This window comes from Parasteatoda tepidariorum, chromosome X1, assembly GCF_043381705.1.
Source record: "Parasteatoda tepidariorum isolate YZ-2023 chromosome X1, CAS_Ptep_4.0, whole genome shotgun sequence".
Lineage (NCBI taxonomy): Eukaryota > Metazoa > Arthropoda > Arachnida > Araneae > Theridiidae > Parasteatoda > Parasteatoda tepidariorum.
Window position 1 is genome coordinate 34,065,482 of NC_092214.1, and position 13,071 is coordinate 34,078,552.

Below are 13,071 nucleotides of genomic sequence, written 5' to 3' on the forward strand. Positions count from 1 at the left end.
ATATATATAAATATATATATTTCTTCTTTTATTTTATTTTTTCCGTGCGTGTGCCAAGACTAAATTGACAAAACTTTGTTTTACATTGTTTTGTAAGCATTAAAAGAATTGTGTTACTAAATGACAAAAATAACTTTAGTTTCACAACAATGTAAGCAAATGTATTTAATATAAAAATTTGCATTTTTAATTTTTGTTGACAAAGATTATTAAATTTTCAAAAATAAAGAATCGAAAATTTTCGTGAAATTTTTTTTTGCGTTATTTTTTTTATTTTGTGCGTATGTTTTTAGTACAATTTTCAAACAACTTATAAACAATTTTTAAAAAAATAATCGCCTTGCTTAGCTTAGATAAACAGTTTTTAGTTATATTTCCTATTTTGCCTTTTTGCTCCCCATCCTACCTTTCTTTTTCCTATACATAACAGAACTTCTTTGTTAAATTTTGAGACAGATCTTCAAATGCAACAATTTTCAGAACTTGCCACAGCAATCTAATACTATATTACAGAATGACGATTTTTGATAAACTTTATTTGATGGCATTATTGCTAGCTTTTTAGAATGATTTTACTCTGGTCTTAACAATTATATACATTTGAAAATTTTTAACTTCCAAATCTCATTTTCTTGGCATGTCACAAACAATATTTATAATAATTACTTGCTTTAAAACATCCCATACATTTTTCTCTACTTAATCGTTTTGCAACTAAACTTGTAAAAGCATTTCTAGAATCTTGCACAAGAAATAATTTCCAAAATATTTTGAAAAACAAGTTTTTCAGTCAATAATTTATATGTCACACAAAAATATGTCATTTTCCTGGCTACTTATTTCCACTTCTTTGTAATCTACATAAATGACTATAGCTCTGTTTACTTCTGCCATTTTCCTGCCTTCTCTAAATCATTAATAACATAAAATATATTATTCTGTCTGAGCTCTTTCAAAAAGCCATGTTGCTAACAACACTTGGAAGCTGCTCTATCTAATAAATATTTCTTCTTCTTCCTCAGCACTACAGCCTGTCACAGGTCAAGGGTCTGTTTCCATGAACCTCTTCTAACTCACAGTGTCTGGAGCAATATATTGCCATCGGCAGATTCCCAGGTTTCTTGTCAGAATCCACTAACCAGGTGGGGCCTTCCTCTTTTTCGTGTACCTTCTATTTTTGAAAAATTCCCTAATTTAATTGGATTTGAGTCCTTGTATCTATAAAGGTGTCCTAGCTATATAATGTGACTAGTTTGATAATTTATACAATACCTGGTTCTTTAAATCTACTGTTAATTTCATAATTATATTGTATTTTATCGATGTCATTTTGCTTAACCGCATCCAAGATTTTTCCAAGTATTTTTTCTCTCAAAAATCAGCAGCTTATATTTTACAGATTTATTTAATGGCCAGCACTCGCTTCCATACAAAGCAGTTAGTCTAATTAAGGTTTTGTTTAAGTTAATTTTTTTATTTTATTTTTCAACATTCATTGATAAATTTGAACTTGAATTACTTTCTCAATCCATATAGAAGCATCTATTTAATTTTATAAACTATGTTGAACAGCCGACCTAATTTTGGGTTTATGACTACTAATGTTCAACTCCGTAGCCTTTTGATTTTTAACCCTATCCAGAAGAGAAGGGAGCTCCTGGATCAAGTATTGGGAAAAATTTGCCTTCGTTGAGAACTTTTTAATGGAACTAACTTGCATTTGCGTTACATGGAGAGGAAAACCACAAAAACCTCCCACGGTTAGCTTGACGGCAAGGGGACTCTAATCCATGATCCGTCTACCGCTGAGCACATTTTACGACCGGACTGTGGTCGTTGCAAGACGGGTGCGGAATGCGCTTCGCTTCGATCAGCCGTTGTTGGAAATCGAACCCAGGTCATCTCTTTGGGAGGCGATCACTCAATCCCCTGAGCCACCACGACTCCCGAAACAATTATTCTCAATAAGTAACATTTAATAAATTTATAAGTTACATTTAATAAATGTTTTCTTTTTTAGAGCCACTTGAAAAGTTCTTCTTTCATTAGTGGACATAATCACACTTCAACGTAGATATTTTGTACAACTTTTGTATTAACCCACGTGAATTGTGTATTTAGAATAACTCATAATTTACTGCAGCTAATTCTTCGATTTTCCTTTTACTCTTTGTAACTGAGCTGTTAAAATAAAAGGTAGGAAATTAAAATTTTGAGTTATTCTCATTTTTTTAACAAATGACAAAAAAACATTTATTTGCCATAAGTAACATTTAATAAATATTATTTAAACAACTTCATTATTTGTTTAAAAGATGAGAACAATTGAAAATTTTAACTTCCAGCCTTTTATTTTAATAGCTACAAGAAGCTGTAAAAGGAAAATAGAAGAAATGGTAGCAGTAAATTATGAGTTATTCCTAATACTCAATACGCAAGGGTTAATATAAAAGTAGTACAAAATGTCTACATTAAAATGTGATAATGTTCACTAATAAAAGAAAACATTTTCGACTATGCAATGCAGAGGAAGATATTATTCTCAAATCCCTGTGGAAACAGAAGATTGCAGTTTCAGTTCGGCGACTTCCTTTAAAATCGTTATAACTTCACATAAATCTTATATTTAAATAAAATTTATCCAGTATAACTGCGTATTTATTATTTGAAAATTATTTTAATAGTTTCTAACGTATGTGGTACGCCGGATGCACTGTGTGTGATCATGAATCTGCTTATAACTCTAAACTTTTTTGTTATTTTTCTGGCATTAAAAATTTAGAAAATTTCTATTTTAAATCTTTTCTGGCATAAAAGTAGTAAATCACGCTGCTTTCTATAAGGCATTTATTGGTTAACTAAATCTATATGTATTAAAAAAAAATTAAACTATTATGAAGATTTCAAAATTTTAAAAAAAATTTCTAATTGTCATATTTTAATCGAGTATTATAATTCAATTAGCAGAATAATTTCCAATTTTTTTCCAACGATCATGAAATATTTTTTTTTAGTAATTTTGGGCTTCAATTTAAAACTTATAACTTTATAATGCAATTTTTAAAACAAAATAAAAGAAGTTAAGATAAATTTTTTGTATACAAATTCTTCAACTAGAATTCAAAATAGTGATATTTCTTAAGATTGATACTTCGTATCGTGATCCATGGTGTACTACGTAAATTAATGAAGCTATGCACATGATTAATTAAGTTATTTCAGTCATCGTTTCCGTAGTGTAGTGGTTATCACGTGCGCTTCACACGCGCAAGGTCCCCGGTTCGATCCCGGGCGGAAACAGTACATGTTTTTTTTTTTTTTTTTTAAATCTTCAGATTGCATATCCCTGATATTTATCTCGATTTTTACAAGTGAGGTATAACAATGTATGTAAATTTGTGTCGATAATTACATTTATCATTTATTCATAATTTTAAAGTTATTCATTATTTTAATTCAAATATAGAATTTACTACTATAAAAAAATTAGCAAATTTAAATCTTTTACTAAAAATGTTTTAAAAAACAGAAAAATTTTTAAACAAAGATTTTAAATTATCAGAAATAGGCAATTTAAATAAAAAAATTTTTTTTCTTCATTTCATAAATACTTATAAAAACGCTTCTGCTTCGTAATAAAATAGCAATTTTCATTCGAATTATTAATTAAATGATAATAACATACAATTTATAACAACAATTAATTATTAGCATGGTAGTTACTAATTACTATTTTACATGTTTAATCATTATTTGTGTCATTTGTTTTTTAAATTCCTATTCTTTCAATAAATGATTTTCAAGCAATAGATGGCAATAATAACATGAACATTGTACTATTAATAAATTTCGAAACTTTTTAAATTCTAATTTCGAAATTTAAACAATTCGAAAACATAAAAATTGAATATAAATATAAGTAAGTCAAAATATTTATATTAAATAACTGATTCAGAATAATATCCCTATAATTTTGAAAAAATTTTCTACTTCATTATCCATTATTATTTCCGTATGAACCAATACATTTCTACTACATTTCATCAAAGTTTTTATTTTATTTTTTATAACTGCTTTTTCATAAAATTTCAGAAGTGTAATAAATCCTATAAATTCTAAATAAGCTTTTTTTTTTAAAGTACCATCAGAAATATACAGCAGATAAAAATATAGATCGATAAATAGAGATGACTATGTAATCTTTTCATACAAAACATTGGTAAATGAGTAACCTGATAAAACCATCACGTGTGCAAGATTTTTGTCTTGTCAATTTTTGTCGTTTGCTTCAACTCTATAATTCTAAAAACTTACATCACTTAAATGTAAATTAAACTGAAATGGAATAATTTCTATAGCCAAGAAAAAGCATGATGTATGAAAATGAAGTAATAAATCAATTTTGATAAGTCAGAATTGTTAATACTGATTACAATTATATCAACTAAACATACCAAATGCTTGATCAGTTTAGATGAAAACTCAATAAGCCGATCAGCTGTGTTTTCAATTTTATTTTAACCATATAATAGCCAAATTAACTTTTAAATCTCTTAATTCTTAATAATAACTGTAATTGCTATCATTTGCTTGATAGCCAAGGTTTGTGGTTTTTCGTTAGTAAAATAAACGAATTCCTTCCTTTCACAATGGCGCCATCTACTGGTATTTCTGATAAATAATGTTAAGTCAAAATTATAGTAGTGTTTTATGCTCAATTGATTTAAGTCAATTAATAGATTCCACGTAAATCTAATTTAATTTAGTTGCCCATTATATATGAAACTGTGAGTACCAAAGTGCTACATTAGTTTGCGTTTTTTTCCTTTTTTTTTCAAAATTTTTAGAGAGTTATCCATTCCTTATTTGCTTAAAATTTATAAACAGATTTCCGACAATGAAACTTGATTTAATGGTGATATTTGAGACTCTTAAAAATTAATTTGCACCAACTGTAAAAAAAATTATTTTTTCTTCTTTTTCCCTTTATGTTCCTAACTGCATAACTACGAAAATTACTTCTTTTAGAATATAACGCATAACAAAACAAAACCTGCATCACATTACCAATTTTTATGCTTTTTGAGGCAAATGTTTTTGTTTTTTTTTTATTAGTAAAAAACAAGTACAGTAAGCAACCTTTTTTTAACTTCGCCATGATTTAAAAACTTCTAGATGCCTTCATTTTTTATATTATATATCAATTATATCGAGGTTTGCCTACATCAAATTCTAAAATCGAGAATCAAATATAAAGTAAGCAATTTTGCTATCGAACTGTTGGATTCTGTTTTTATCAAAATTAAAGTGGACTTTGATGCAAAAATTCCGTTGAAATAAACATTCATGCTTGACCTTGATTGCAAAAGACATTCAACATTAAAATGTATTCACATTTTAAAAAATAAGAACTCTTTTATTTCTTAAGATTTTTATTTGTATTCTAAAATGCATTAGTCAATAATCGCAATCATAGCCTCAAACATTATTAAAGTGATTGGGAGTCAGCAAAAGTAGCTTAATTAGAAAAAATTGACAAAAAATCTACATTTTTCAATATTTTCAAAAAGTTATAGTTAACATTATAAATTTGAACTTTTAACAGAGCACATACTACATAAAATTTATTTCATTAACTATAGTATTCTATACCAAAACTAAGCATTTGTATTTTTGGTTCTCAAGTGAGGAAAATAAAGTGTGAAAAAAAGAAGAAAAAAAATGAATCCATAACTTTTGATTTTTAATGGTCGGATTTTCTCGTTCTAGGATTCAATTCAAATAGTTCAAGGGCCTAACCTTATATGTGCTAATTTTTGAAAGAAAAAAGCTATCGAAAGTAATGAAATAAGACACCAAAACATTCTATTTCTAAGCAAAAATATTTTTGATTATTATTTTTATTTTATGAATTCGGAGTTTTAACCATAAGCTCTCAGAGGGCTAAAAAATATGGCTCAAAAAGAGTGACTTTTGGTACCAGTCAAAGGAAGTCTGGATCCGTTAATGTTAATTTTACTTTTGGCGTGTTTTGTCAATCTCAGGAATTAACAAAGTGAAGGAAAAAATGTTCTCAAACGACTCTAAAATGTGCTAAAATAATTACACACAAAATATAATTTTTAATAATTATCAATTATATTTCATTATTTATTTTAATAACACGCTTTAAAAATTGAGTTATAACGTCTATAAACTTTTACATCATTTTAATCTACGTGATTTTAAATTACACTATCCAAAATGTGAAGGAAATTGGTCGATTAGTTCTTGAGAATTAAAAGTTATAGAACACAATTTCTTTGACCTGGTGAAATGCGCAAAAAAATTAAGATCATGGGATTGAAACTTACGACCACTCTTCAGCTAAGCTATTTGGACCATATTTTCTTAATTGCGTATATCCCCAACCCCTCTCCCCACATATTATGAGGATCAAGAATCCAAATCCATCGAAAAGAAAATACGTTTATTTAGAGAAAGTACGTTTTTTTAAATCTGATTTCATAGCATAAAACATAGTCAGCACTGATTAATAAGTATGTTTAAGGTTAGGCCTTCAAACCATTAAGATTGTACGGGAAGAATCCAATCATTGTGGAAAAAGTTATTCCTTATAGTTTTTCCCCCCACTCTACTGTAAGTGGATGATTAAATTTTATAATTAATTTTTAAAAAAACGAAAAGATGGATTTTATTTTTTAAAAAAAATCACTGAGTTTACTTTTTGCAGTTATCTGCGACAATCAGATGCAAAACATGCTATCTGAGAGAGGTAATATAAAGACATCAAATATTTTCTCAGCTTTAAAATGAGCTTACGCTTGGTTCAGTTTTCATGAGCTCTGAATTATTAAAGCTTCTTTAACAATCGGAAAATATGATAACTATTTGTAATACAGATTATCACATTCTTTGTTAACTTACTTTTCATTTGAAAAAGTTTGCAGAAACCTCAATGTCTTCTCATTAATGCGTCGCATTTATTTTTATTCCCACTTGCAATAATACATAGAAGCACTCCATTTTTTATTTCCTATTTTTGAACATGTTTTTTGTTTGTATATGGTCTATTTTTATTATAAATATGCTCGACTTACGAGGTCAAACTAAATCACTTGATCTTCTAATAATCTTTCATTCATTGTCAGCGGTTGACTTGAAATAAAGTATTAGCGTCTTTTGGTCGCTTATAACAGAGAGATTATGCTTAGAGTTGGTCTTAGCGTTAACCCGTAACGCTAACCCCGCGATTTGTAGAGGAACTGCCGCGCATGCGCTGAGAAGTCAAATAGCGTTAGCGTTGGAGTTACGTTCCTAACGATTCACAAAATCTCCCCATTAACAAAGTGTTTTCTCGTTCACTTCAGTTTATTAGAAACTAATTGATCAATTTACAAGTAAAAAGCATCAGTATCAATAAACCAATCTTATCAATAGAATACCCCTATCAATATTGCAATTAGTTTCCAAAAACTGCAAAACTGAAAGAAAAACCACTTTGTTTCTAACAGTAACTGTCTTAACTTCAACACTATTTGACTTCTCAGCGCATGCGCGGAAGTTCCTCTACAAATCGCGGGGTTAGCGTTACGGGTTACGGGTCATAACGATTCACAAAATCTCCCCATCACCAAGTGTTTTCTCTTTTACTTCAGTCTATTAGAAACTAATTGATCAATTTACGAGTAAAAAGCATCAGTATCAATAAACAAATCTTATCAATAGAATACCCCTATCAATATTGCAATTAGTTTCCAAAAACTGCAAAACTGAAAGAAAAACTGCTTTGTTTCTAATAGTAACCAGTAGCCAGCTAAAAATTGATGGATTGCTAGAGGTTAGGAAATCTTGTTCAGCATTGTAGGTGCGATATTTCTATTTTGGATCGGAGTGAATAATTCTTTACCGATGTCTTCGATGTTTTATTTATACACTTTCTTTAGAAAATACGAATAAAAAATAAAGACATATTATTGTACTGGTGCAAAATCGTAATTTTCAGTGCTATGAATTTATTATTTATATCCAATGTTTACAACTGTATCAACAAAAAAATGTCTAATAATTCTGTAAAAACATTCACTTGTTGGAAATATCAGGAAAAAACTTAGAACTAGAAGAAAGTGTTATAACTAACCCCTTTATCATTCAATTCACTCATTCAATTTTAACGAATGTTGAAAGTAATTAGAAACGTTTGTTATTGATACCAATGAAACAAGCACAAAAAACTATAACAAAAGTGGCTTTGTAAGAAGTAGAGCACGCATAGTTAAAACACAGTTGAAGAGAAATGGTTTAAATGTCGGTTACATTTTCATTTTTCTGATAAATGTATATTCATTTTTTTCAAGTTGTTAAAATGTTAATGAAACTTGCAACCATTGAAATAGATTTCGGAAAGTTGTTTAAGTTGGCTATTAAACCACATTTCCCGGATTGCTGTACCTCCATATTATGATCGACAAAAATCCAAATCCGTTGAAGGAAAGCTATGTTTATTCAGAGAAATTGCATTTTTGCGCATGATTTTGTTGTTCAAAACATCGTCTACACTAATTACTCATGTACTACACTAATTACTCGTGATCACTCAAAATTACTAATTGCAACACTAATTATTCATGTTTGAAATCACTCTTTCCTTTAGAATGGCTCTAGAATTGTGAAAATTTGAACATAAAAAATCGGGTTTCATTGTTATTATTACCATATATCTCTGTACATAAATTGTCCCCCATATTTTTCATATCGAGATATGAAAGTTTCTGGTATCTTAGGTATATGTCAATCGCTGGAAAAACCAATCATAAAAATTTCTAAAATTAAAAAGAATTTAAAAATATTGTTAAGTGAGCAAACTTTTCCATTCATTCCATGGCAAAGGGGGATCCGTATAACGACACTGCAAACGATATTAATTCTGACAAATATAATGTTCTGAAAATTTTAATTTTTAAACTTTATGGTAAGTTTTAAAAGCTTTAATTGTGTTATATTTATTTTGGAATACTCTTGAATAAACTATTTCAACTGTTCTTATTCTTAACTTTTTCCAGGACATTATTTAAAGTATTGCTTCTAAAGAAAACTTTATATATGTTATAGAAAATATAAGAAGAAAAAATTAAAATTAGTTCTATTTAAAATATTAATACAGAGTTATTGATTTCTATCTCATTGCTTATAACGCATCAATATTTCATGATCCATTAATGTCTGACTTTATTACCTGTATATATTTCAAAAAATGCGTGTTTTCGCACCAAGTATACGCTAATACACCAAGATATACGCTAAGAAATATAAAAACGAAAGAAAATGAATTTGTTTTTACTCTATAAACTTTCAAAACAACTATAATCTGCATTCAACTTCAATATGAATTTAAGTTATTTTAAAAAATAAATAAATTAAGAAATTTGAAAAATAAAAATAAATTACGTTATAAAATTAAAAAATAAAAATAAATAAATGAAAAAAAAACACTATTAAGAAGATGCATTTTCTTTTTAATCGTTTTTTAAATTGAAAATAAAAATTTTAACGATTAAGATGCAAGTAGGTACTTTTTCCTATTCTCCTGGTATAAGGTTTTCCCATTTTCCTAATATTTTCAAGTATAAGCTGAAAATGGATATTTCTCAAACAATTGCATTGTTTTGTTTTAAAATAAAAAGTCATTGGACGACATTTTTTTTTTGTTTTCTACAATTTCTTTCTATTTTCAATTAGTTTAAATAATTTATTTATTTATTTTGAGAAGATTGCACAAATATATCTACTAAAAAAGTCTTTTCAAATGACGTATAGTTTCCTGAATTATTTGAAAATATCTATTTTATATACATTTTTTATTATATAACATTTTTAAAAAAAAGGAAAGAGAAGAAGACAGAAAGAAAGACAGGAAAAACAAATGACTTTCCAATCTCTTAGAAACTGCAATACATTTGCAACGAAAATATTTTTTATTTTTAATTAGTTTCAGAATTCGATATCAAATATTCTACTGTGTATTTTTCCAATAGTTTGTCTGGGAAGTGAAAGCGGCCAGTACGGAATGCTAACCGCAATGCTACCATCACGCTGTAGGTCACGAAATTGTGAAACCTTAATCTCCATGACCCACCTGGCCTATCACGGGCTGCGGCGAGAATGCTGAAAAAAATTTCCAATAGAAGTTTTATAGTTTTTTTGGAATAAATATTTAGAAGTGCAAAACCAAACCTTGAAATTCAATGACATATCACTTTTAAAATTATCTATACATAATAATAAAAGCGGCTGTGTGTGTGTGTGTGTGTGTGTGTGTCTGGTATCACAATATATCGCCCCAGAAGCCTCGCCCAGGCACGAAACTCGGCACATAATTGTGTTTTGACATAATGAAGAAGTATTTTTTTTCTTTTTCAAAAATTTGGATTAGTTTTTTAGTTATCAGTCATTTTGTAAGAAAATCTATGCTTTTTCGTCTTCAAAGAGCCATATTCAAAAAACTATTAAAAAATGCATATACTTTTCTCCACTCTTATAAATGTATGCTAATGCGAACCTTACAATTGAAATATTAATTTTCGACAACTTAAACCAATGATATACGAAGGAATTAATAATTTAATTGTAAAGTTCGCATTAGTTTACATTTATTAAAGTGGAGAAAAGTTTAACTTTTGTATTAAAAATGTGGCAACATATTCGATACGTAAATAGAACGCTTCGCTTTGATATATTTGTCGCTGTTCATAATTGTTATAATAAGTTTTTCTTCTTCTTTCCACGCTCTATTTTTTTTTTCTTAAGCGAAGACGATAATTTTTATAGCGATATTGTAGTACTTTGTACAACTAAAAATTCTTTTCACAACACTTTAAAAATATTTACTTTATTTTCTTTATATATACAGAGAACAGTCGGCAAAGAATTCGATTAGGTTGAAAAACATTTCGCTAAAAAGGAACGAATTCCAAAAGAAAAAATAAACAACTTAAAGAATAAAAATGCTGATGCCAGCCAATTTTTTGAAAGTTAACTTAGAAATAACAAACCAAACGATGTTAAATAACAAACCAAACGATGTTAACAAAATGACGTAGAAAGCGCAACTAGATCAAAATTATACAAGCACAACTAGATCAAATTATAATACCTGAGTGCTTGACGTAACAGATATAGAAATAGAATTTGATACCATAAAAAATTATATAGAAATAGAAATTGATACCATAAAAAATTTATTCGTTTTCGTGTTCTTTTCATGTATTTAGCATTTTAGTTTTTTTTTTCTTAAGCGTTGTAGCTATATAATTTCAAACATCCTCAAGAGCTATAACACATCTGCAGCAGAACTGGATATGAAGACAAAATTGCAGGACAGGAACACTTTAATTGTCCACTAATCTTCAGATTTCCTGCTACGTTTTAAAAAACTTTATTTGTGAAAACCTTCAGCGTGGCGGACAGCTGGCCGCCTTAGGCGGCTAGTGTAGAATAAGTTGTATCAATAGTATACATAATTCATCATCATTTTTATATATTTATGTTATTTTCTCTTTTTTTAATTTTTTTTTCTTCGTTTTATGTAATTTGTAATTAATTTATAATCGTAGACCTCTATAAATATTAAGGAATGTTTTTTTACAAATCACGCAGTAATCGCAGCGTTAATCGTGTCTTTCTTTCTTCAACTATAAGTTGTTGTTACTTATACTCCAAAGTGAGTTAAAATTAAAAAATATTTTTATGTTTGTTAAACAAAATATTTAAGATAGCCTTATACCGATGTTTCAAAGGAAAAACATTGGTATGAAGCTATCTTTCATCGATTTTTCTTTTGATCATTTTCTTTTTCGAGGATTTTTCTTTCAGATCAGAAGATCAAAAGTTTCAGTTCCTGAAACTTTTTAACTTTTTAATAATAATTATACTTAAATTTAAAACAATGTCAAAAAATGTGTAAGCGCAATTTTTTTTTTATTATTATTTTAAGAGCACTATTAACTTCAGAATTAGATCACCTAATCTCCTTAATTTTTGGTTTTCTCTTAATCTTTTTTTTGAAAATTATATTATGAAAAAAAATTTATTTCATAGTCCCAAGAAATAAAAAAAACTTTCTACACCATCAAATTTAAAGTTAGTTACAATTACAATTACAATTAACTTTATTCAGCAACATAGCATTTATTCAATTTGAATTAAAGATAAAAGGAAAAAAAAGAGTTAATAATTGGCAGGATGTTTATCTTTTTTCATTTGTTTTCGAAAATGAAACATAAAAGTTTCAGCCTCTAAGCTTCCATGCCATCCGACAATTTTTTACAGTGTAAAACCTAAGCCCAAAATTCGTTAAACACTTTCTTCTTTATTTCAAAATAACCACTTACAATAAGAGCTTATATAATCCCCTCCATTTTTATTTTAATAACAAGATTGTGAGAAAATCCGAGTAATTAATTTAGAGCCCGAGGAAATTTATAGATATCTCTCTTAATGAAAAACTTTCCAAACCACATACCACTTCTTGAACTAATCGCGCCATATGTCCCACCGCGAGGAAATCTTATTTCTTTAAAAATATCACTCAAGTTGCTTGATCCCAAGCATCTCGGCGACAGATTCACACAGTGATACCAACTAACATGTGTATAAACTGGAAAGGGTGGGGGGAAAATCAAAAATGCCCGCGTCCAGAAAATTAATTTGTAAGCTGAAGAAAATCTCGTTAACAAACTGCGGGACAGTGAAGCAACAGGTAGGGCGTCCATTATTGCTTCAACGTAGGAGTAGGAAGATACTGTTGCGATGGCAACCTTACAGTCACTTGCATCCCAAGGCGTTCTATCGATCTGTACAGATTGAAAGCTTCTTTGCTTCGCGACTAAAGATTTTCTGTTGCGATTCTTTGGGGGCTACCTCTTGAACAACTGTTGTCATAGATACGCGAAAGAAAGGAAAACTTTGAGAAACTGGGATGTAACAAGTGTTGCTCGCGGGCCTTTGTTGGTGGGGAGTCCCAAATACAAGGGTCCTCCGTAGTTTGGATGAATAGAAAACATAAACATTTGT

At 28.6% G+C, this 13,071-nt stretch overlaps 1 protein-coding gene and 1 non-coding gene across 3 annotated transcripts in view; one reads left to right on the plus strand and one right to left on the minus strand.

Annotated features, from left to right (window-relative positions):
- The window catches only part of LOC107445906 (UPF0462 protein C4orf33 homolog), a 20,204-nt gene extending 15,553 nt beyond the window's left edge, over nt 1-4,651 (minus strand). Inside the window, exon 1 of one of the 2 annotated variants that reach the window (XM_071187505.1) lies at nt 4,455-4,651. The gene's annotated coding sequence lies outside the window, so the exon portion shown is untranslated. The remainder of the gene's footprint in view (nt 1-4,454) is intronic. The other variant, XM_071187504.1, reaches the window with a different exon arrangement.
- TRNAV-CAC (transfer RNA valine (anticodon CAC)) lies at nt 3,228-3,300 on the plus strand. Its single transcript has one exon. It is a non-coding gene; the product is annotated as a tRNA-Val (tRNA).
- Nucleotides 4,652-13,071: the final 8,420 nt, after the last annotated feature.